At 41.4% G+C, this 25,125-nt stretch overlaps 1 protein-coding gene across 1 annotated transcript in view; it reads left to right on the top strand.

The window, feature by feature from the left end:
* Window positions 1-25,125, top strand: part of BCL11A (BCL11 transcription factor A) — a 248,694-nt gene that overhangs the window by 8,582 nt on the left and 214,987 nt on the right. The gene's annotated exons all lie outside the window — the stretch shown is intronic.

Below are 25,125 nucleotides of genomic sequence, written 5' to 3'. Positions count from 1 at the left end.
TTCCTTGGACATTTAACTGGTGACATACCTTTAAAATTTGCCAAACTATGTCAGTTAGTTTTACCCAGGCATGCTTGGAAAGGCTGATGGATACTTGAATAAACTGTAAATGTTATTTTCTTTTTCTTCTCCTACATCATTTACAGCCAATAGTGTAAGCATATGTTTGGGCTTCCCTGAAAGAGATACTGGAGGAAAGACTTCGTACTTCTCCTCCCCACAATTTCAACCTTGCAGATTTCCTGAGTCCTGGATTTCAGATATCCAATCTTAAACAAAAAACTAAAGTACCCCCTTGGTACAATCTCTGCCTGTGATAGTACAATCAAAGAGGAAGTGTTCACTTAATAATTTGAGAACCTGCACCTTGCTTTCAAACAGTCAATTGCTCTTCTTTCTAATAAGCCTTTTAAAAAAATTGGTTGGAATGTGTCTGTAGATAAGGTTTTCTGCTTTTGAAGTGTTCTGTTTTCCTGGAGGAGGTCTTGTTTAATCGATGAGAATTAGATAGACTATAGCCCCTTGGGGTGGCTCCATTCACTCTTCAAAGACAAGTTGCTAACAACTCAGCACTGAACTATTTTATGAAGCCATATTTCATTCTTAGCCATTTATTTAGAGAACAGCACTAATTAATTGGTGTTGAGTTGCTTTTAATTATGCCCTGCTCTTAGTAAGCTTTGGGGATCTGTTTATTGTTGGCAGTGAGGCTTGGGATGGGTAGGGGTTCAAAAAGTCTGTGTTTAGCATTTTGCTTTTCTACATTCTTCTGGATTCATCAAATACCCTGAGAAAATTACCAAGCTTTTTTCTTCTTCACAGAAATAAAAACAGTTCCTAGACTGAATCCACACATTCAGCAAAGGAAATGTCATAGAACTGTAGAGTTGGAAGGGACCCCGAGAGTCATCTAGTCCAACCCCCTACAATGCAGGAATCTCCACTAAAGTATCCATGACAGTTGTTGAGAGATATCTGTGTAGCCAGAGGCATTTCAATGGGGCAGTATGCATAGGACTATCTGGATACCACCTGTCAATACAAACACAGTCACAACAACTCCATTTTGGAGCAAGTGTTTTCCTCTTCCTTTGCTTACTTGGGCATTTTGGCATCCCCAGTTGTTGGAGTGTAGTACTGGGTGTTTGTGTCTGATTGTGTCTTAATTGTGCCATTCTCTTACCTGTTATGGTTCAAAGAAGGAAAGAATAATAAAATCATAGAATTGTAGAGTTGGAAGAGATCCTGAGGGTCATCAATCCAACCCCCTGCAATGCAGGAATCTCAACTACAGCATCAATTACAAATGGCCATCCAACCTGTGCTTAAAAACCCCCAAGGAAGAAGAGTTCACCACTTTCTGAGGGAGTTTGTTACACTGTCAAACAGGTCTTACTGTCTGAAAGTTCTTCCTGATGTTTAGTCAGAATCGCCTTTCTTCACTTGAAGCCATTGGTTTGGGTCCTACCCTCTGGAACAGGAGAAAAACAAATTGCTCCATCTTCTATGTTACAGCCCTTGAGATATTTGAAGAGGGCTTCCATATCTCCTCTCAGTCTCCTCTATATCAGGCTAAACATATCCAGCTTCCTCAACTGTTCATCATAAGGCTTGGTTTCCAGACCCTTTGATCATCTTGGTATCCCTCCTCTACACACATTCCAGCTTTTCAATATTCTTCTTAAATGGGAGCACCCAAAACTGGACACAATATTCCAGGTGTGGTCTGACCAAGGCAGAATAGAGTGGTACTATTACTTCCTTTGATCTGGACACTGTATTTCCGTTGATGCAGCCTAGAATAGAATTAGTTTTTTTTGACTGCTGCACCAGACTGTTGACTCATATTAAGCCTGTGGTCTACTAAGACTCCTAGATCCTTTTCACATGTACTACTGGCAAGCCAGGTGTCCCCCCATCTTATATTTGTGCAACTGGTTCGCTCTGTCTAAGTGTAGAACCTTACATTTGTCCCTACTGAATTTCATTTTGTTCATTTGGGTCCAGTTCTCCATTCTGTTACGGTACTCTTGAATCCTAATTCTGTCTTCTGCGGCATTACCTACCCCTCCCAGTTTGGTGTCATCTGCAAACTGGATGGGCATTCCCTCAATTTCTTCGTCCTAGTCATTTAAGAGTCAGCAATGTTCCCAAGTTCTTAAGAGTGTTGTGGAGACAGGCTGCTTTGTGTAAACCTCTGCCTTTATGTGCAAAATGTTCTTTCCCCATATTGTTATGATAATGATCTCATGGCAGTTCACAACATAAAAATACAAGATAAAAAAACACAGAACACATAATAAAAACAAAAACCAATAACATCCCCTTCCCCCTCAATAGCTTCACTTCCCCAGAGTTGTCCCTTTTGAGTTGTTTTGTCACAGTGATAATGGCAGAGTGGTTGCTGATACAGGGTGGCTTTCCCTCTCATTGATGTCAATGAGGCAATGACCTCCCTGTTATACAAAAAGTTAATAAATGTCTCTTTTGGTTCCAACCAAAGGCTTTGTTGGAAACTTACCGTAACTGGAATGCCCTGATTAAAGAAGAACTGTGCAATGGGTTATGGGCTTAAGGCTCTTTACAAGTCATTGTCAGCTCAGATGACAATGCTAAAAGTGGCCCACGGCTGGGAACTTATCCTGAGGAAGCTCTGTTTCATACAACCAGGCAATTGACCCATGTGTTGGAGAGGATACTTGTATATAGATGTGGATAGAGGTATAAAAAACAAATAACCCATTTCATACCTATTAATGGTGGCAAGAGCAACTGTGGCAAAATTCTGTGGAAGACATTTGATTTAGACAACTTAGATTACTGGTATTCAAAAGTCTAGCAAATTGCTGTTCTAGAAAAGATTTCCCACAAGCTGAAAGTGGAAAGAAGATATACGCAGGATACTGATTCCTCCCGCCCCTCAGTATGGCATGATTTTATTTTATTTAAAAATGAAGAAGTCCTTGGCCATATGTTTATTTCAAGGTGTGGATTTTGTGAGATCACCCAAACCCAATTTTTGTGGATATATGAAATTACAAGCAATTCTTGTAATTCTGGTGGATATTGATATTGGATTGTTCTGCAGGATAATTGATATAATATGCAAAAGATGGAAATTATTTGGATTCAACATTGGTAATTTAACAGCTGTCCAATAAATGATTAGTTTTTGTGCTTATTTCCTATCTGTCCTTGTAGATAAGGATTACATTTTATTGGTGAGACAAAAAAGTTAACACTCATTGATAGAGGAATCTTTTTGATAGTGGCTGGATGAGACTGAGAAAAATAATGATAAGCCAAGACTAATTTCAGCTATGTGGAGTTCATTCATGATAAAAGTATTTCTAGAAACCAATTCTTTGTTTCTGTAAGAATAAAACCAGACCCCTAAAATTATAATCTTTGATGAAGAATGAGAGCAGACATTTCTGAGTCCATCATAAATCCCAGAGCTGATAGAATACACATTGAGAATATTACACACACACACACACACACTTCTGAACTTGCTGCCAGTACAATAATCTTAGAGTCAAAGAGTAATCTATCCCTAAGTGTCTTAATAATGAAAATAGTTGTCCGATAAGCATAACACTGGATGCCTAGTGCTAGAGTAAGGAATATGTTGAAAGGATTTAAATTAAATTAGGTTTTTTTTTAAAAAAAGCTTATCTTGATTGACATTGTTGAATGAAGCTCTATTTTATGATTTAATGCTAACAAAAAATTGTGGAAAGAAAGGCCCTCTTTAAGGAAAAGTAGAAGAAAACAATTACCCCAGCGCAAAAAGCTATTTATTTATTTATTGTTTAGTATATTTATTGTTTAGTATAGTATATTTATTTGTCACTTATACTAAAAACGACTCCAACTTACAATGTGAAAACAAACTTTAAAACCATGTATAAGAACAAGAATAAAGTAAGAACTTAAAATGCTCATCCAAAATATGTATAAAAGAGCTGATTCAATTGAACTCGCGGACAACTCTGGGGTTGCGGTGCTCATCTCGCTTTATTGGCCAAGGGAGCTGGCGTTCAGCTTCTGGGTCATGCGGCCAGCATAACTAAGCTTCTTCTGGTGAACCAGAACAGCACACAGAAACACCGTTTACCTTCCCACTGGAGCAGTACCTATTTATCTACTTGCACTTTGACGTGCTTTCGAACTGCTAGGTTGGCAGGAGCAGGGACCGAGCAACAGTAGCTCACCCCATCACAGGGATTCGAGCCACCAACCTTCGCAAGCCCTAGGCTCTGTGGTTTAACCCACAGCGCCACCCGCATGCCTTAAACATACCTAAGTACCCTCCAAATTAGGACCAACACTGGGGCTTAAAAATGTTTTTGTCTGGTGCCTAAAAGCAACAAATGATGATGCCAGGTGCTCTCTTTGGGGAGAGCATTCCACAGATGAGGAGCCACTATTGAGGCAGCTCCCCCCACCCCCCCATTCAATATCATACTTATAAAGGGACTCCATTTATAAAGAGATTCCAGTGGGGATCCACTGATGGATTCACACAAGTATTATAACTGCACGAGGACATGAATGCATGTAGGGAAGGTGTGGAATCTACAGCTGATATACCCTTATTTCCCTGACACACTCATGATCCCCATTTTGAATGCTTAGAAGCAGCAAGGGTTAGTTCCATGAGATCTGTTGAGCACCTTTCTAAGACAATTCTAAAAGGTAAAAAATGGACATTTTCTGACTAGTGGTCATAATGTAAGGTTACCAGATTTTTTCCCCCCATGAATCCGGGGACACTTTTCAACTACAATGGATTTTGTATGGGGACTGATTTGTAAATCCAGGGACTGTCCCCGGGAAACAGGGACGTCTGGTAACCTTATCATAATGTGTTATGCAAAATCTCCCTTGTTACAGTAGCCAGCACTTAAAGTAGCATGCAAGCCAAGGCTCACACACTTTTTTTATTTGTTGCATTTTTATCTAATGCTTTTATCTAAGGAGCTCCAGGCGGCATACATGGTTCTTCCCCTCCTCATTTAATCCCTGCAACAAACCTGTGAGGTAGATTTGGCTGAGAGACAGTGACTGGCCCAAGGTAACACAGTGTGCTTCATGGCTGAGTGGGGATTGGAACCCTGGTCTCCAGGGTCCTAATGTGGCTATACCACACTGGCTCTCATAATGGAATGCATGGGTGTGGGACATCCATATCCACATGTTTGAACCAGCGTCAGCCTGTGGGAGCAGAAAAGTAGGATTTTCTTGCTCTACATCCTTTAACAATCCTTTGCCTTAGAGGGTCTGGGACCCAGTGGCAACTTTGAAAATATTTGTGCTGACAGAATGCACATATTGTATATGGAAGAGGTAATAAATTCAGCTGGAAACATTGTATCATATCTGCCAGGAGAAGGCTGTTGTTTTCATGCCCTGCTTGTGAACTTCCAAGAGGTATTGACTGTACACTGTTGGAAGCAGAATACTGGACAACAGGGACTTTTGGTCTGATATAACAGGGCTCTTACATTATTCTACTGAGATTAGTATAATATAGTTTATTGTCCCCACAATATACTTTCATTCAGATTTTGGATGCCAGTAAAGAACTGAACAATTAATCCACACCCTTCGAGCCTTTTATTGGGAACTGTGGTTCCAGTCCAGCCAGTTATAAAAATCTGTTATTCTGCCAGAGCATACTCTAGCTTGGTGTATTTCAGAAAGAATATTGTAGAGCTGGACAAGGTGCAGAAAAGGGCAACCAAAATGATCGATGAAATATAACACTGGGTTCATTAAAGCTTTCTTTTAAATGCAAATATAGGAGGATGTAATAGTGTATAAAATGATCCATAGTCTGGAGAAAATGGACGGAGTGATGTTTTATTTTCCTCTTTTAATACTTGAAACTTGGATCATTTAGTTGGGAGATTCATGGCAGAAATTCTTCATACAGTGCATAGTTAACTCATGGAATTAATTGCCACAAGATGTGATTAAGGCTGGCAACTTGAATGGCTATCAAGCTGTTAGTGACAATGGCTGTATACTACATCCAGGGAAGAACAGCAGGAGAGGGCTATTGTGCTCATGTCCTGCTTGACAGCTTCCCAGAGGTATGTGATCGGCCACTGTGGGAAACAGTATGCTGGCCTAGATGGGCCTTTGGTCTGGTCCATCAGGTTTGTTTTTACATTCAATTCCTTAATTACACTATTAAAAAAGGGGAAGCTACTGGACTTCAGCTGCCATAAGCCACAGCCAGTATTGTCAATGATGATGGGCACTGTAGTCCAACTACATCTGGAGGGGACCATGTGGCCTAGGTCTGCTACAAACATTGCTTCACGATGCATTTTGTTTTCACTTACTCCTATTCTATCATTGCACTGGAGTCTGCTTTTTAACCCAGCAGGTGACCCTTGATTGCTGATATGAGTAATTCAAGCCCATCTTTTCTTAATTTATGCCTTAACCGGGAAAAAGAAGCCATAGTAAAAATACAGCTGCTCCCTCTTCTGACCATAATAAGAGGAAATGGACAAGTCAAATAACAGCTGTCCCCTCCCCAGCATTACAGTTATGAAGGAAACTACTGCCCTTATATTTTCGCTTACCTTGAAATTGTATTGTTGTTTCTTCCCTTTGCCACAGCACAACTCCTGTGCAGCAAAAAGTGAAGCAAAGCAGGGAGGAGAATCTGCTAAGGAGAACTTAGGGTGATAGGGTGGGCATATGGGGACTCTTATCAGACCAGGGCTCTTTCACCCCCCACTTTAATACCACTTTTCTGCATTACTGTATTCAAGGTGGTTTACAAACCCATAGAAATGGCAAAATATAGGACAAAAATCACACTGCCACCCTATAACAAAAACAAAACAAGAATCCATATCACCTAAGATATTGCAATTATTGTGCAAGATAATAAAATGTCAGCACACAATCAAACAAAATCACCTCCATCAGTTACAAATCAATAATTAAAAAGTGACCAAACAATATCTGCAAAAATATAACAGATGAAATGCCACAGATCATGAAGAAAGAATAAGTGAGCGGCTGGGTTAAAGCTTTCCTTCCCTGTCCTGTGGAACACAGTCCACCCACAGTTGGGCATTCATGCCTCTTGCCATGACCTACTACCCAAGGCCCTTGCCCTGTGCAGTAGAGGATTCTGAAGATGAAGTTTAGACAAGCAGCAAAAAGATATTATGGCAGGGATGTGAAATACTGCACTAAAATTTGTAAGATTCTTAGTGAAACATTTCTCACACTTTTCTTTCTCACTCCCCCTGCCACTATCCTATGACACTGGTGCAGTACTGCTGTCTCCTAAGTCTTGCAGAAATCAAAGACTACAAAGTAAGGGGAGCACCCTTTAACCAGCTGGTCAACTCCTCTACACTCCAGATCTGGTCAGTTACATAAATGCTTCTGTTGATTAGCCCTCTGCAGAGACTGCCTTTTGGTGGCTGTCTTAGCAGGACACATTGGAGCTGTCCAAGGTCCTGTATGTGTTCTGCTTGACTCCTAACATGGACACTTCCTGCTTTCTCCGTGAGCCTAAAGCAGGGGTCGACAAACTTTTTCAGCAGGGGGCTGGTCCACTGTTCCTCAGACCTTGTGGGGGCCCGGACTATATTATGAAAAAAATAAATGAACGAATTCCTATGCCCCACAAATAACCCAGAGATGCATTTTAAATAAAAGCACACATTCTACTCATGTAAAAACACCAGGCAGGCACCACAAATAACCCAGAGATGCATTTTAAATAAAAGGACACATTTTACTCATGTAAGAACAAGCTGATTCCCGGACTGTCCGTGGGCTGGATTTAGAAGGCGATTGGACCAGATCCGGCCCACAGGCCTTAGTTTGGCCTAAAGTGTCCCCAGAACTTTTGAGTTGACACTGCAGATCATTTGCTTTCATGCCAGGGGCAAGAAGCTCCAGAATAAATATAATATTTGCAGGGTGGGAGAAGAAGGCAGATGAGCTCAGCTTCATGCCTACAAATGTTTCTATTTCTCCCCTCCCTGAGCAACCTTCTGGCATGGAAAACTACCTTGTACCAGACCAGACAATTTATCCATTTAGTGAAGTATCTTCTCTAGTTGGTAGTGGTTCCCCCATGCTTAGCGGAGGAGACTGAGAGGTTATAATGATAGCTAGCTTCAAATATCTCAAGGGCAGTTACAGATAGGTAGCCGTGTTGGTCTGCCATGGTCAAAACAAAATAAAAAAATTCCTTCCAGTAGCACCTTAAAGACCAACTGAGTTATATCTCAAGGGCTGTCACATGGAGGATGGAGCAAGCTTTTCTCCTGCTTTGGAGGGTCAGAATCAAACCAACAGCCTTAATTGAACAAACAAGGTTCTGACTAAACATCAGGAAGAACCTTCTGATAGTAAGAGCTGTTCAACAGTGTTATGGTCATCATTGGAGGCTTTTAAGCAGAGCTTGAATGGCCATCTGTCATGGATACTTTAGTTGAGATTTCTGCATTGCAGGGGTTGGACTCGATGACCCTTGGGGTACCTTCCAACTCTGTGATTCTGTCACTACTTTATCATATTGCTGCCTTTTTCTCTCATCTAGTTGCAGAGCTCAGGCTGTTGCCTCTTTGCTGGTTATATTTCAACTGACCCAAACCATTTCTTTCCAGCTCCTTCTCCAGCAGTTGGGTTGTAGCTGGTGGCCACTTGACATAAACATTAATCAGTGCTGAAATGTAGCTAACAAAGGGATGGTAGCTCAGTGGTAGAGCATGTGCTTTGCATGCAAAAGATCCCAGGTTCAGTCTCTGGCCTCTCCCGTTTGAAGGATCAGGTGGCATAAAATACCTTTCTCCTCTTGTTACCCTGGAGGCTCTGCCAGCTGATGTAGACAGTACTGGACTAAATAGACAATTAGTCTAAGCTGGTATAAGGCTGTTTTATAGGCACAGGTAACTCACAATGTACACACATCTAACTTGCACACATTCATATTTATGTGCTTGGCATTTAATTTAAAAAAAAAGAGGTGGAAAGAGGGCAGGCTTTCTGGAAAAAAGACTTTGTCAATCCCACTCGCTATTAAACCCAATGCATTTTGACTATATGTGATGTTGGCTTTATGCAGTATCCCTGGAATATAACCCCCTGATGTCCTGAGCACACCCAGCCAAGGAGGACAAACGGCCGATAGTTTTATTCTTTCTTGCAAAAAGCATGCACTTCTAAGGTCCTAAGGTGCATAGAATACACATGCACACATGCTTCTGGTGATGATGTAGCTGGCATTAACTTTCCTAGGCTTGTTCCCTGGCTGAACAGTTGGAGCAACAGTGGGACCCCACCCCACCTGTGCTTAGGTACCCTCGTCTGATGGAGTGCATGCATGCAAGCAAACAACCAACCAGAGACTTCTGCTACATGGAAGTTGCCACTGTGCTTGCCTCTTCAAGCCGTCCTGGTCCTAGGAGACAGTGGTACAGAGGATGGCAGGGACGTGACTGTTGGAAGAACACCCGGGAAGGCCATCACCTTCCCAAGACACCAGGGCGTCTCTGCGGTCTCACCCTCTGGCTGTAAATCTTCCTCAGACCAGAGAGATTGGTGATAAGTGACCCCTCCTTCCTGAGAGGAGCACGCTCGTCTTCTAGAATCTCATAGCATAAGAAAGAGTCCATCAGTAGCTCTAAAACTTCTTTATTAACAGTCTATATACAAAGAATCCATCAGCATGTCTGTGCTCTCTCAGCACCAGTACAGAACAGCATCTTACACAGAAGTGAAACTAACTTGCAACAGTGCTAAGACTTCCTGTCTCACGCTCTCTCAGACACTCATATGATATAAACAACATAGTGCTACTTGCTGAGCAGCACAGGTAGATAAAAATCCTAACATTGACCAGCCTTCCCCTCACCTGAACAGCCTCTTCCTCAGCTTCTAACACATCCTGCTCCACCTCCCCTATGTCAGATTGCTCAGACTCTTCCCCTTCCTCCAGCCTAGCTCCTTCCTTGTGGTGACACAAAACCCTGTAAATCACTGGCCTCTCTGCTTCCACCACACACTTGTCAGAGCCCTGCCAGTCCCTCACACCTTGTAAGTTGAGAGTTGCCTGTAATGCTCATTGAAGCAAGCAACTTATCACTAGCTTCCATTAAAGAAGCATCTTTAGCTATTAAACTAACCAATAACTTAGAGAAAGGGGCATCTTACTTTGCAGAGCCATAACAGTATAGAGGATAGATAAACATGGGGAAACTATTTAGAATGTTGAGCAAGGCAGACCATTGGTTTGATCCAACATAGGGTTTTCATGCATGAGGGATGGGGAGCCTATGGCTCTCCAGATGTTGCTAGAGTCCATCATTCCTGACCACTGACCCTGCTGAATAGGACTGATAGAATCATAGAACTGTAGAGTTGGAAGCGATCCCAAGAGTCATCTAGTCCAACCCCCTACAATGCAGGATTCTCAACTAAAGCATGCACTGCAGATGTCCATCTGACGTCTGCTTAGAAACCTCCAATGAAGGAGACTCCACCACCTTCCGAGGGAGTCTGTTCCACTGTCAGACAGCTTTTATCATCAGAGTTCTTCCTGATGTTTAGTCAAAATCTTCTTTCTTGTAACCATTGTTCTGGGTCTTACCCTCTGGAACAGGAGAAAACAAGCTTGCTCTTTCTATCATATCTTGTCTCAGTCTCCTCTTTTCCAGGCTAAACATATCCAGCTCCCTCAACTGTTCCTCATAAGGCTTGGTTTCCAGACCCTTGATTATCTTGGTCACCGTCCTCTGCACACATTCCTGCTTGTCAATATCCTTCTTAAATGGTGGCACCCAGAAATGGTCACAGTACTTCAGGTGTGGACTGTTGAAGGCAGAATAGAGCAGTTGAAGAATAGGAGTTGGAGTATGAAGAATTTTGCCTAGTCCTGGTCCTTACTTAAAGGAAGCTACTTTACCTTGCCACTTGCAAAAACCAAGAAACATTGAGGCCACCTGATTTACTGGTACAACATTTGCACTATCTGATGCCGCTGTTTTGTTGCATATTCATTCTGATTTGTTTGCACAGATTTTGTATGATATTTTCTGATCTTCCTATTATTCCACACTTTCCAGTACATTTCTCCATCACCTTCCTCATCACACAATTTAGATTTGCAACACTGCTAAATCCACTTTAATTGCACAACCTAAATTAGTTGGTATGTGACTGAATCATTACCACAAAATAGTGACATTTTATAAGCAGCAATTTTGAAAGCCCCCCCCCAAATACTTACATTTAAACACCTACTTTTGAAAATGTTTGGTCAGATAAATTATGGTGCCATACATTCAGGACAATGAGAGGTGCAGTGTCTATCATGGCAATGCTAAAACAGAATTTCTTGCTGGGAAATGCAAAAAGCTCACTAAGTCAGAGTCACCGTCACCATGAACAGATGAAAATGAGGTGCTTCCTGTAGAAGTCTCTTTTTAATTTCTATAATGGGCATATCCAACTGAGGCCCTTCGTCCGGGCTCTTGTTATTTACATTTCAGAATTTGATTAGGTGCACTGGAGAAGGGGTTAGCATAAGAAGCAGTGGAAGTTGGAAGGTGTAACGAGAGGGCAACTAATAAAACAGTGGATTAAAGGCCAGTTCTTGGATGCTTTTCGGTATTGCATCAGCCAAGGATCTGACTGCAAAATACTTGCTGCTCAAGAAAACTTGTTTGTTGAATACTGGACCAATCTACACAAACAGCACATTAAATGGAAAATCTGGACCATATAACTTCAGACTGCAAGTGGTAGGGTTGCATGTTTGAACACTCCTACATGGGAAAGGGAGGAAAACTCATCTGTACACAGAAGATTAACAGCCCCTTTCAGACATGCAATGAATATGTGTCAGAAGGAAGCCAGATTCTGCTTCCAATCTCCACTTGTTCATTTGAAGGTCTGCATAAAGCTAACATGAATCCCGTTATTTCCACACTTTTCCAATAACTACCCCCTCTGGGGGAAGGACTGTAGCTCAGTAGTAGAGCATTTTCTTTGCATGCAGGAGGCTGCAGGTTCTATCCCTTGGATCTCCAAGAAGGGCTGGGAAAGACTGTTGTCTGAAACCCTGTAGAACTACTGCCACTCAATGTAGATAATATCTACCTGTCAAAGCCCCTTGTGCAATGCTTCAGAAGTGCCTGACAGCCACCTGGTTGTCAGGTGTTTCAGAACTACCAAGTGTAAGGTGCTTTGCTAGCCCTGTGCACACCAGTGCTGAGCATAGGGCCAACAAGCTGCTTTCTGCAGTTCTGTCTGTGTGACCACACAGTCAGTCCAGGAGACTTCAAGTCACTACCGATCAGCTGATAAGAAGTGACTTCAGCACTGATTTCTGCAGGGTTTGTGCAATTGAGTTCTCCATGGGGGAATTCAGTTGCACAGCTAATTGAACATGCTTTCTGCAGCAATTGGCTGCACAGTTGAATTCCCTTTAGGGATCTTGGTCTCACAACTGATCCAGTTGCCTAGGTATCTGCCGTATAGTTGACATCATATGTAACAAGTGGGTTTGGGGAAAACAGTCTCCTTGCAGGACAAATTGGGACCCATGCTGGGCCAAACTTGGCCCATGGTCCAGAGGTATCTTGTAACCTATTGTCCACCATCTGCAGTTTTGATAACTTCTTATACTAAAAATAATTAACGTTAAAAAAAGAGAAGTTTCCAAATTAAGCAAGGATACATTTTTAACATTGATTTTAAAGATGTTTTATTGATGAATTGAATTGGTTAATTTGGGGGTTCCTAATTTCTTAAGGGCCAGGGATACATTTCAAAATCTAATAGACTATTGTGGGCACCACAAAATATCCATTTTACAGAGGGGAAATTGCTGATACTCATAAATCCCTTACAAAAATAAATAAAAACAGACAACAAAGCAAGCAACACACTCTGAAAACAGGCAGCCACCCCTAACAATAAAGCCACCCCCCTAATTCTTTAAAAAATAAGTTGGGATAGGGTCTTGTCAGCCACTGGGAGTGTGTCTGAGTGTTGTTGTGCCCATAGGTACTATTTTGGGTACCCCAGAATTAACTGATTGATTAAAGGTTGCAGCCCTAGGGGGGAAAAGAAAAGAAATATACTGAGTTTCTGTTTCTCTGAGAGTAATATAGAGTGGAGGGAAGAGAGCAGAGTGGGGTGGACTGAAAATATGTCAACTCCTTGACTGGATCCTGCCCTTTTATTCTGAGTAGTTACACTGTCAAGAAGGTATTTTGCTGAATTGCCTCTTTCTGCAGGAACACCACGCAACAGTTACTTCTGAGTGGCTTTATAGGGGATTTTCACCCACACCTTATAATAAACCGAGCGTGCAGATAACATATCTTTTTGTGCTTTAAAGTGCTTGGATGATAACTGTGAAAAATTATCTCACGAAGGTTACCAAGCGGTACCTGTGGCCATTTTCTCATGACCCCTGTGAGATAAAGTTTACTGCCTTAGATCATGATGCATTGTCAAATAACAGGTTTAGCTTGTCTGGCCAACAAGAAGTAATTGAGGAGTGTTATAGCTTTACAATCCTTGTTCCAAGGAATTGGGAGCATCTGAGCTGTTAGACCTGAACAAAATAGGTCAACACTGAGAGAATAAAGTTTTCTCTATTTGTTCCCCTTTTCTTTTACTCCCAAGTTATTTCCTTTCATGTGTGAAACTATTTCATGATGATCCTTGAAAATCTTACAGAAAAACCTTGAATGTTTCTCTCTCTCTCTCAAAAGACCATTAAAAAATGAATTACCATGCCTGTATTATTAATGTTCACATTTTCCTACATTTACAGATGTTCTGTGAGAGCCCTCTCACACACTTACACATACACAAAAATAAACCATAGATTGCATCTTCTGTCTTGTAAAAATGAAGACTGGTGACTGATAACACTCTCTTCTGGAGTTTTATACCACAACCAAGCAAACCTGATGAGGAATGTTTGGTTTCTCATGGGTAAACCCCACAATTTGCCCCCAGTGATAGAGCATCTGCTTTGTCATGCAGTGTTACGCAGGTTCAATCCCTGGCATCTCCAGAAAGGACTGGGAATATTCCTAACTGAAACCCTAGAGATGTTTTGAGTTAGACATACAAATGTTCTTTGGGTGGATAGTTTCATTATAACATTTTGTGGTCCTGGACTTATTTGTATCAGGAGTAAGGAGTTTATTATGCTTCCAGTTGCTGCTCTGTTGCTCTTTGGTAGCCAATGAAAGTCACACTGTACCAGTGGACTGGAGTGTTGCCACTATCATCCTGGCTGCAAGAGACAGTGCTACAGTTCATCCACTGGTGAATCCATTTTTGTGTGAACACTGCTTGGACAATTTAAAAAAAAAAAGCTTCCTGCAGAGTTGTTCCTCTAATCCGGCTTGTGCAAAACCTGTCTGTCTTTAATCTATAATCACACTTATAGGTTGAGAAGCAATGATTTAAGAGATCTCATATTAGGGGTGCAGCCAATATGTGGGGGGGAGCTTATATTTGGATCAATATGGTGTATAGCAAATATCAGGCAGGCAGAGCCTAGAAGCAGTTTGCAGGTGGAGCCTGGAGGTTTTTGGCAAGTCTGTAAGCCTGTCAGGGAAAAAGACAGGGTATAAATAAATATATAATGTCTAGAGGTTTTGCCAGGTTAGAAATGAAGCTCAGCTCTCTGTTCATCTTAGGCACAGATGGGGAACCTTGGCCCTCCACATGTCATAGGACTCCAGCTCCCATCTACCCCAGACAGAATGGCTAATGGTCAGGATGAAGGGAGTTGTAGTCCAACAACATCATGGATTCCCAACCCTGCTCTAAGGTTTAGGGCTAGCTTGCCCCAATCCCCCCTCCCCATCCTTGTACAGTGGTACCTCGGGTTACATACGCTTCAGGTTACATAAGCTTCAGGTTACACACTCCACTAACCCAGAAATAGTGCTTCAGGTTAAGAACTTTACTTCAGGATAAGAACAGAAATCAAGCTCCGGCGGCGCAGCAGCAGCAGGAGGCCCCATTAGCTAAAGTGGTGCTTCAGGTTAAGAACAGTTTCAGGTTAAGAATGGACCTCCGGAATGAATTAAGTACTTAACCCGAGGTACCACTGTACCTTGCTTTTGGGGCAGCTAGCCCCAAAGGGGGAAGCAAGCAAACACAGAAAAGAAATTGCCCATCTCATTGAAGAATTAATGTGTACCTCTATTGTACAAATTGTTCATGATTGCTGTAACTATTTTCTTGCAGCTACTCAGCTATGATTCCAGCATCATTTTCTTTCTTTTCCACTGTGTTAAGGGTTGGGTTATTTAAACTTACCATCAAACAGAATCAGAATCAAAGTGAGCTAATTTTTCTGAAATACTAATCATTTTAAGGCTATTGAACTAAATATAGAGACAGTTCATTAAATCATTAAAACTGCCTGCAATAATCCTCACAAAGTCATTATAGTAGTATTCCCTAGCCGGAGAGGTAGGTTTGCCTTAAGCACAGTTTAATCAAATTAGATAGCAGGCCTATGTCATGGGGTTTCTCCTATTGATATTCATTAAAAATACATGATTTATCACTAATCTATGTAAGGTATATCCTGATTCTGCCAGATTAATTTTGTAAGTGTTGGGGCGGGGAATGGGGGAATAGGTAAGGAAAACATTATAGTCTATTGTTATAGTGCTGATTTAAAATGGAGGCACGATCGCATTTACATTTTGCAGACTGTATCATTTTACAACATTTTGGCACTTGCTTGCTTTCCTTCCCTTTCTCATTTTAGTTAAGCACTTGCACTACCAGCTACTATATCCTTTAGGTCAGTGGTGGCCAAACTCGGCCCTCCAGATGTTTTGAGACTACAACTCCCATCATCCCAAAACATCTGGAGGGCCGAGTTTGGCCACCACTGCTTTAGGTCACCCCCCCAACTTTCAATTTACAGTGATCCCTTTCTGCACTGACTTACCTGCTGCAGAAACTGTGTACACTGCTGGCAATTCTGGCACAAGTATTTGAGCACATGGTCAGCTTACTCAGAACATTTCCAAATAAAAGGAGCTGGTTTCAGATAAGGAAAAAACCTCTGTGTAGCACCCAAATAGTCACCACCAGTCCATGCAGACGATATTGGGTGAGGTGGACAAATTACCTGACCTGGTTTAAGACAGCTTCATATGTTCATATGCTTCCCATGCTCTCAATTTTTAGTGACCAGGTTTTTGGGGGCCTCCCCATTGCCTGATGAAAATGGAAAGTGTCCTTGCACATACCCATTGCTCACCTCTTCTCTCTAGCTTATCCACTTTGATCCCCACATGATGCACTCTAATGAGTGCATTGGCTTTGGCTCACAAATGCTTATGCCACAACAATAAACTTTTAGTTTTCAAGGTGCCACAAGAGTGTGGTGTGAAAATTGTGCACTCCTGGCTAGTAGATGTATACAGAAGTTAGCAAATCATCTGGGAAACATTTTTTCCCATGCAGAAGACTTGAAAATTGCTGGGGGGTCTCACCAAACCACATAGTACATCTTTGTTAGAATCATACAATAAAATTGTGGAGTTGAAAGGGAACCTGAGCATCATATAGTCCAACCCCCTGTGATGCAGGAATCTCAAAATGTATTCATAACCCATTAGTAGACTGTACCTGTTCTGTAAAGTAGACCTGCAGCTTACAAAGGGGTTACGTTCCGAGGATAGTATATAAAGTTAAAATCGCATATTATGAAAACCACAATAGGGCCTAGACTAGAGCATTGTTAGTTTGTTCAATATTGCAGTCCTGGTCAAAATACCCTTGATCTCTGCTGACAAAAAAACCAAAATACAATCAAACACAGGGTTATGTCCTCATATTTTTGATGGTTCCTCAAGCTTTCTGTGGACCATTTGAATGTTTCTCATGAACCAACAGTGGTTGGCAGACCACAGTTTGAAAACCTCTATATCTACCAGTCATTAGACATCCACACTACTGTGCTACCTGCTTCTGTCCACAAGTCTCTCCTGCTGGATCATAACATTGAAAGGACTTCAAAGGTAATCTAACACAACTCGCCACCCACAACTACAACATTCCTGATTGGTGGTTGTCTAGCCTTTGCTTAAAAACTTCTAATGTAGGTGAGTCCACCACCTTGTGAGTTACTCTGTTCCACTGTTAAGCAGGGTGTGGCTGTTTAAGAAAGGAAACTAACTTCCAGATGTGAAAAATATTTTAAAACATGCATTCCCTCTCTTACAACTATTCTTTCCCCCCTTTCATTCCTGTAGTGGTGAAATTAGCTCATTATTAGTGAAATTTGTTGGTCTGTGCCCATGTTAATGTCAGAGGGTGGGTGAGGGTGGGAAGCGATTGGAATATTTAGTTCAGACCAAGGTCTCATGATATGAGGAGCTTTTTATTAAATCTGAAAAATTTAATAAGAGGCTTTTCATACCAGAGCTTAGACCATCAGAAAGCTTGATCTCTGCAGGCTGCCATCTTGTGTTGCAGAATTGAAGGTGTTTCCTTCCCACACATGCACACACACTTCAAGGGCCAAATCTGCTGCTAGTGTCATTGCAGTGACCTCTGTAGATTTAACAACACTGGGGAAAAGTTCAACAGAATTATATGAGCAAACCAGCTTTATAGCTTCAGCCCTCCACAGTTGGAAAAATAATTTCATACATGCAAACAGATGGCATCCTGATGCTTGCTAAGCAGCAAAAAGATATTATGGCAGGGATGTGAAATACTGCACTAAAATTTGTAAGATTCTTAGTGAAACATTTCTCACACTTTTCTTTCTCACTCCCCCCCACCCCTGGCCAGGTTCAGATTAATTTTGCATTTGCAAATGTGTTCTTACAACTTCATTTGGAAAAGAAAAAAGGCATTGACTATTTCTATAGGCACACCTCAAAATCCAAGCTGGAAAAGTCTACAAATGTTTTCTGCTTTACTCCTGCCCTGTACATACACAATGAATCAAAATAATATTCACCTTGGATGCAGACCATTTATGTTAATTCACTCCAGCACAGTGGATGCCTGGTTTTCCATTGCAGTGTCATAGGAAGCTGCCTCATAACAGGTCAAACTACAGTATTTGTTCATCTATCTCAGTTCATCTAGCTAAGCCTCTCTCCAGGGTCTTAGCCAAAGATGCCTGGGATGAAATCTGCAACTTTCTGCATATAAAGCTTATGTTCTACCACTGAGCTATGGCGCATCCCAGGAACTTTTTCTATATCATCATTTCCTGAAGTACCCCAGCTACACATCCGTACAGAGTAGGGCACAAGGCTAACCCACCTTTCCCTAGGTTTCTAATTTGGGATAGCTGATCTTCTGCCTTGCAAGAGTGCCTGTTCTTCACCTCTATGGCTTCTCTGCTTGTACATTTCATACATGCCATAAGCCTGGAAAACCAAACTTGCAAAACACATTTCACTGTTTTAGGAAATGACAGTGGGCATCCATCCACAGGCAGCTTAACATACTTAGATAACTGTCCAAAGGCATTCATTACAACTGCTGCTGACTTTTTAAACAAAATACCACAATATTTCATTTTCTTTTCACAAATAGGAAATTAATTGCATACTCTTGCAGCCAGAGCAGATATAATTCGTTATGTATTGTTAAGGTTGTCTGTGATAAATTTATCAAGCTTGCATGAAAACTACACTGAAATCACAACGGATCCATCTTAATTAAGGCTCTTTAAGTGACAGATACACCTGTCCTGAAATCAGGATGGAGGTGAGTAGATGGGGAGGAGGAAAATAACAGTGCATTCCCAAAATGTAGCTGTTCTTTAAAAGAAAAGAAAACCTCTTTGAGTACATTGCAAGTACACGGCAAATGGCAACACTGAAATTCATGATGCTGGCTTACTCATGTTCATTAATTTCAGTGGGTTTACGCGGAGTAAACCTTAGTTGAATACCATTCCATAATTAACAATAAATGTACAACCTTCATAACCCATACATCATAAAATGGTAGAATTCTAGACAGATGGCTGTAGGCTTTCGTAATATACAAAGTGTTTCTGCATTACAATTCCAGCTGGATATAACAGATTAATTTGTATATCCCAATAGGATCAATTTAAGAATTGTTATCTATTTTACCTTAGCAGTTTCAAAACTTAAATGTATATTGGTGCAAATAATTCTCCATTAATATTTTACTCTTTTTTATTTTAGTTTCCCTAGAGCTGGTTGCTTTAGCGATATAATAGGAATGCAATCAATCATTAATGTATTTTTTTCATTCATTCAGTTTACAGACTCTTCAATGGAATAGCTCTCTGAGAGATTTACAGGCTTAAAAAAATTATCAGATCCAGTATTTAAAATACAACTAGTCAAGAATATGAAGTAGCATTTCTCCAGCTTAAAATTATTAGTAAATACATACTAGCTTTCCTCCCATTGAAAATAGTACATGTGTCCCCCAAATCAGTTTGGAACCATAGTGGGGGAAAGGGTTAAAGCCCCCTCTCTCCATGCCATTCCCAGGACTGAGTTGCATTAGTAAATAAACAAAACACATTATAAAAGCATTCTTCTTCTTTGGAGATCACTCGTAGCCAAGTAAGATTGTCTTCCATAAACACAGTTTTAACAATGAGTCCGTAAGAGACTGTGGAGGCCAATTCTGGATCCACACGTCCTTCCACAGTGGGGACATTGATTTCTGGGCAGGAGTTTATCACGGTGTGGATTTGCCAAGTGTGCCTTCCTCTTAGCACATTTCTCCCTTGCGTCCTGAGTTTGAGTGTCTTCAAAGCCCATGACACCTTTGGTAAAGGCTGTTCTCCAACCGGAGCGCTTGCAGGCCAGTGTTTCCCAGTTGTCAGTGTTTATACTACATTTTTAAAGATTTGCCTTGAGACAGTCTTTAAACCTCTTCTGTTGACCACACCAGCATTACGCTTTCCATTTTTAAGTTCGGAATAGAGTAGTTGCTTTGGAAGACGATCATCAGGCATCTGCACAACATGACCAGTCCAACGAAGTTGATGTCAAAGAATCATTGCTTCAACACTGGTGATCTTTGCTTCTTCCAGTACACTGATATTAGTTCGCCTGTCTTCCCAAGTGATGTGTAAAATTTTTCGGAGACACCGTTGATGGAATCTTTCAAGGAGTTGGAGATGGCGTTTATAAGTGGTCCATGTTTCACAAGCATACAGTAAAGTTGGTAGTACAATAGCTTTGTAAACAAGCATTTTGATTTCCCTGCGAATTTCCCGGTCCTCAAACACTCTGCACTTCAATCAGGAGAAAGCTGCACTCGCAGAGCTCAGACGATGCTGGATTTGGCACCAGTGTTGGCCTAGGTAGGAGAAGTGATCGACATTTTCCAATGTTACGCCATTGAGTTGGATTTGTGGTGCTGCAGAGGGGTTATTTTGTACTTGATGATGCAGCACTTTGGTTTTTTGGATGTTGAGTGATGGGCCAAGCTTTTCGTAAGCTTCTGCAAAGATATTTAGGATGGTTTGGAGGTCATCCTCTGAGTGTGCGCACACTACGTTGTCATCAGCATACTGAAGCTCTATGACGGAAGTTACGGTAACCTTACTCTTTGCTTTCAGCCTGCTCAGATTGAAGAGCTTTCCATCTGTTCGATATATGATTTCTACTCCGGTGGGGAGTTTCCCTTCGACAAAGTGTAGGATCATGGCAATGAAAATAATGAATAGAGTTGGGGCAATAGCACAACCTTGTTTAACACCTGATCCCGCTATGGATGGTTCACTTTGAGACCCATTGTTATCTGCGATTGTTGCTGTTATATTATCATGGAGGAGCAGAATGATGTTTACAAATTTATCTGGGCAGCCAATTTTCAGAAGGACAGTCCACAGGGCATTACGATTTACAGTGTTGAAAGCCTTAGTCAGGTCAATAAATGCCATATTCAGGGGTTGGTTTTGCTCTCTGCATTTTTCTTGAAGCTGTCAAGCAGTGAAAATCATGTCCACTGTCCCCCTAGAAGGCCAAAAACCATTTAGGGATTCAGGAAGGGTCACCTTGGATATTGTTAAGAGACTGAGATCCTTGCAAGAATTTTGCTGGCCGCAGCTAATAGAGAAATGCCTCAATAGTTTCCACAATCAGTTCTGTCACCTTTTTTTAAAGAAATTGATAATTTTGGCATCCCTAAAGTCTGCTGGGATCTCTTCTCTTTCCCAGATTTTTTCGATGAGCTTGTGAAGTTGTGTAAGTTCAATTCCTCCCACTTTGAAGACTTTGGCAGGTATGCCATCAGGTCCACTGGCTTTGTTGTTTTTCATTTGGTTAATAGCTGTACACAACTCTCCCAGATTTGGAGATACAGCAGGCTCATCTCTAACTTGTTTTTGCGGAATTTGTGAGAGGACTTCAGCAACTACGGGGGAGTTGCGGTTAAGGAGATGTTGGTAATGTTCTTTCCAGTGCAATAGCTTCTTTATCTTTTAGAAGTGTGATACCATCTGTTGAGCATAGGGGGTATATGCCATGATTTATTGGTCCATAGATGGTCTTTGTGGCTTTAAAGAAACTCTGTGCATCATGAGTGTCAGCTAACTGCTGGATCTCTTGAGCTTTTTTAATCCACCAGTATAAAAGCATTATAACACTGTGACACCAGGTGGAGCTGTAGAGCTGAAATCCGAACTCTATGAAAATTTCCATTGTGAGCTTTAAAACAGTTTTTTTCCAAGAGCATTTCCAGAGCGTTTTTTATAGCTGTGTAGATGCAGCCCCGATCTGACTCTCCCTCTACCAGGCCAGCCATTTGCTAAAAACAAACAACCATACAATAGTATGTAATAACATGAATAATGTGACATCTAGTTTGCCCCAAATTTAGGTAGATGATCTCTAAAATGAAACAAATTTCTGGCCTCCAAATAACCCCTTTTGGAGAGCTTTTGAGTGGGCACAGAACATTAGCTCTGTTGATTTCTGTGGGAGCCCCGAGCACCTTCCCTATTGATCACTGATGCTCAAGGAAACAACACTGAAGGTTGGTTGTAGAGCAGTAGCCGATCTAAGAACTTCATCAAATCCATTGGCTACTTTGTGATGTTATAGAATGTTTGTTTATATTCTACCTTCTGAGGTTACCTTGCCCAGTGATATCTCCCTACCCAAATTCTTGAGCTGCCAGAATTACTCAGCCTGCAAACCAAAATGGAGGGAAGGGTCAAGGATGCAAAAGACAGGTGGGGAAATGTTCACAAAGAACCTAATGACAATCCACCCATGTTTCACCTCCATCTCCCATCAATCCCAGCCAGCATGGCCAATGGGCAGGGATGATGTGAGTTGTAGTTAAGCAACATTTGGAGGGCCAGTTTCTCAACCACTAGGCTATAGGTCTCTAAAATTATTTTTGCTCTGAACTCTTGTGCCTGATTAGAGTTTTTAAAACATTACCACAGGCCTTAAATTTACGGCATGTAGTGCCTTGAAAGAAAACATAATGAAAATGATCTATAGGTGGTACATGACCCCAGTCAAGCTTGCAAAGATATATCATTTGCCCAATAACAAATGCTGGAAATGTAACGAATGTGAAGGAACTTTCTACCACCTTTGGTGGACCTGCCCAAAGATTAAGGCCTACTGGGAAATGATCTATAATGAAATTAAGAAAATCCTTAGGTGGACATTTGCAAAGAAACCGGAGGCTTTTCTCTTGGGTATGGTCGGCCAATTGGTACCAAAGAAAGATAGGACTTTTTTCATGTATGCAACTACAGCAGCAAGAATTCTCTTGGCAAAGTATTGGAAGATGCAAGAATTACCTACTCTGGAAGAATGGCAGACGAAGGTGACTGAATTTATGGGACTGGCAGAGATGACCGGCAGAATCCGTGATCAGAGGAGAGAGACAGTGGAAGAGGACTGGAAAAAATTTAAAATATATCTTAAGAACTGCTGTAAAATTTCAGACTGATAAAATGTCAAGGGGTAAGAAACAGAGAATTATAGCTGTAAATGTTTAAGTTAAGAGAACCTGAGGGAAGTTAAATATAGAAATGGAATGAAGGATTGCTAAAAAATTGGAAACAAGGGTGCAGTGAAGGGGAGGTATGGGGAAGTCATGTGTTGTTTGTGAATGTTTTTCTTTGTGTGTTTTTTGTTTATGAAAATTAATAAAAATTATTTTTTTAAAAAATAGAGTTTTTAAAACATTAGAGGCCTTTTTAAACTCCTCTGTCCTCTAGAAGATTATCATTCCCACCTTCTTCCTTTTTTTTTTTTTTTTTTTGTTGCTCTCCCTGCTTTATGGGAGATAAACACAGGCTACTAGCTCTCTGCCTTAAGTTAAAATAAGTCATCAGCTGTCTTTCTCTTTAGTAGTTTCATGTTCTGACCACAGAAACAGCCTGGAGGGATTCTACTCTCTCTCTCTCTTCCGCTCATTTGTCAGCCTAGTAGCTACAGTTGTGACACTAATGCTCTTGGAGGCATGCCCTGTTTGTCAACAGCAAAAAAGAGAGCCCTGGAAGCCAAACAAACAGTAAATGTATGTGTTTTAAGGAGCAATGTTTTCTTGGGAGTGTTAATGGTGGCAGGAAAGTGAGCAAGCCAGGCACTTGGCTCATCTGCAAGCCAAAAGGCCATGCAGAGCTCTATGCCTGCAATAGGGCTTCTTTCCATCACATAGAAAGAAATTGATTTATCTATTTTATCTAGCTTTTTGAAATCTGTCTAATATCAAAGCAGCACGTGCTGGTAGGTTTTGGTTTTTACAGCCCTAAACCTGGGGTGGGCAACCAATTTTCTGTTGAGGGCCACGTTCCCTTTGGGGTAATCTGTTTCAGGTCAGATGCTGGCTGTGGCAGGTACGGAAGTGAACCCATTTTCCCTCTTCTTTTTGCCGCCTCTTTTCTCTCCCACTCTCTTTCTTTCTGCCAACCCATTACCATTTTCCTCCCTTTTATCTGGCAATCCCTTCTCTTTTCTCTCTGCCCAGTGGGCTTGCCAGAGGTCTGCTCAGATTACTTGCACTGGGCTTTTGAAATTAAATTGAAGGCCACAGGACCCTTGGGTATTAAAATCTGCCTCATAGGTTCTTTTTGCAGGCCTGCCTGTAAAATCAGTTTGGTTGGTGGGCACGAAAGACAGGGCTTTCTCAGTGGTGACCTCCCCTGGTTGTGGAACGCCCCACTGAGCTGCATAGTGATCCCAACATGGCAATCTTTTAAACAGGCTTTAAAAACCTACCTGTTTGGGGTTGCCTTCTCTTGTAATCTTCTAGTGCTGCTGAAATTGAGAATGTTGAGCTGATTTGAAATGTTTTATTTGTCAGAGACAAAGTCCAACAAACCCAGCACTTTAACAAAAGTAGTCCTGCTCAGGGACTTATTTGCATTTTGACTACACCACTGATCTCTATATGCATACAAGGGAACCATGTGTATGCAGTCTACATTTGGGATTATGTACAGTTGATCTAGGGCCCTCCATTTTCTAAGACAAAGGACTGGGCATTCAGGCATATACAAAGGTTCTGTGCAAATTCCACCCCTAAATGCATGGAATCATGCCACACAAATATATGTTTATTTGAACTCCTTCACAGAGCTGTTGCTAAAGGCTCTTCACCACTGTTTTCACACTACATTAATTTACTTTACAACAGCAGGTCTGGCAGCAATGTGTGGCATTCATGGACAGCTGTTGAAGCTCCAACACCCTGATAGGGCCATGGGCAGATTTTGATTTTTCAGTTTTCAGCAGTGACCTGTGCACCCCCCTGCTTCTCACCTTCAAATCTGCTCAATTCACTGCGTCATAGTTGTGGCACCCTGGAGCACCTCCTAGACTTGGTACCTAGCTTGCACTGCCCTAAATCCACCTCTGATAGGGCCCACCTAGGACCCTCTTTAAGCCTCCTTTTCCCCAATTCTCCAATCAGCATCAGGTGATTAAGGTCACTTCCAAACAACCTGTTTATTGAGAATTCACCCTGATTTGTTTGTGCAGCCTGAAGGGAGGTTAGATGAACATTCATTCTTCTTTTCATTCAGGGAGGTTATACAAAGTTGCATCAATCTATTTTTATAGCACAGTTTTCAGTGCACTTTCTCTGTTA

The sequence above is a fragment of the Podarcis erhardii genome, assembly GCF_964252035.2.
Source record: "Podarcis erhardii genome assembly, chromosome: 3".
Lineage (NCBI taxonomy): Eukaryota > Metazoa > Chordata > Lepidosauria > Squamata > Lacertidae > Podarcis > Podarcis erhardii.
Note: the sequence above shows the minus strand (reverse complement) of the source record. Positions and strands in the feature narration are given on the sequence as shown.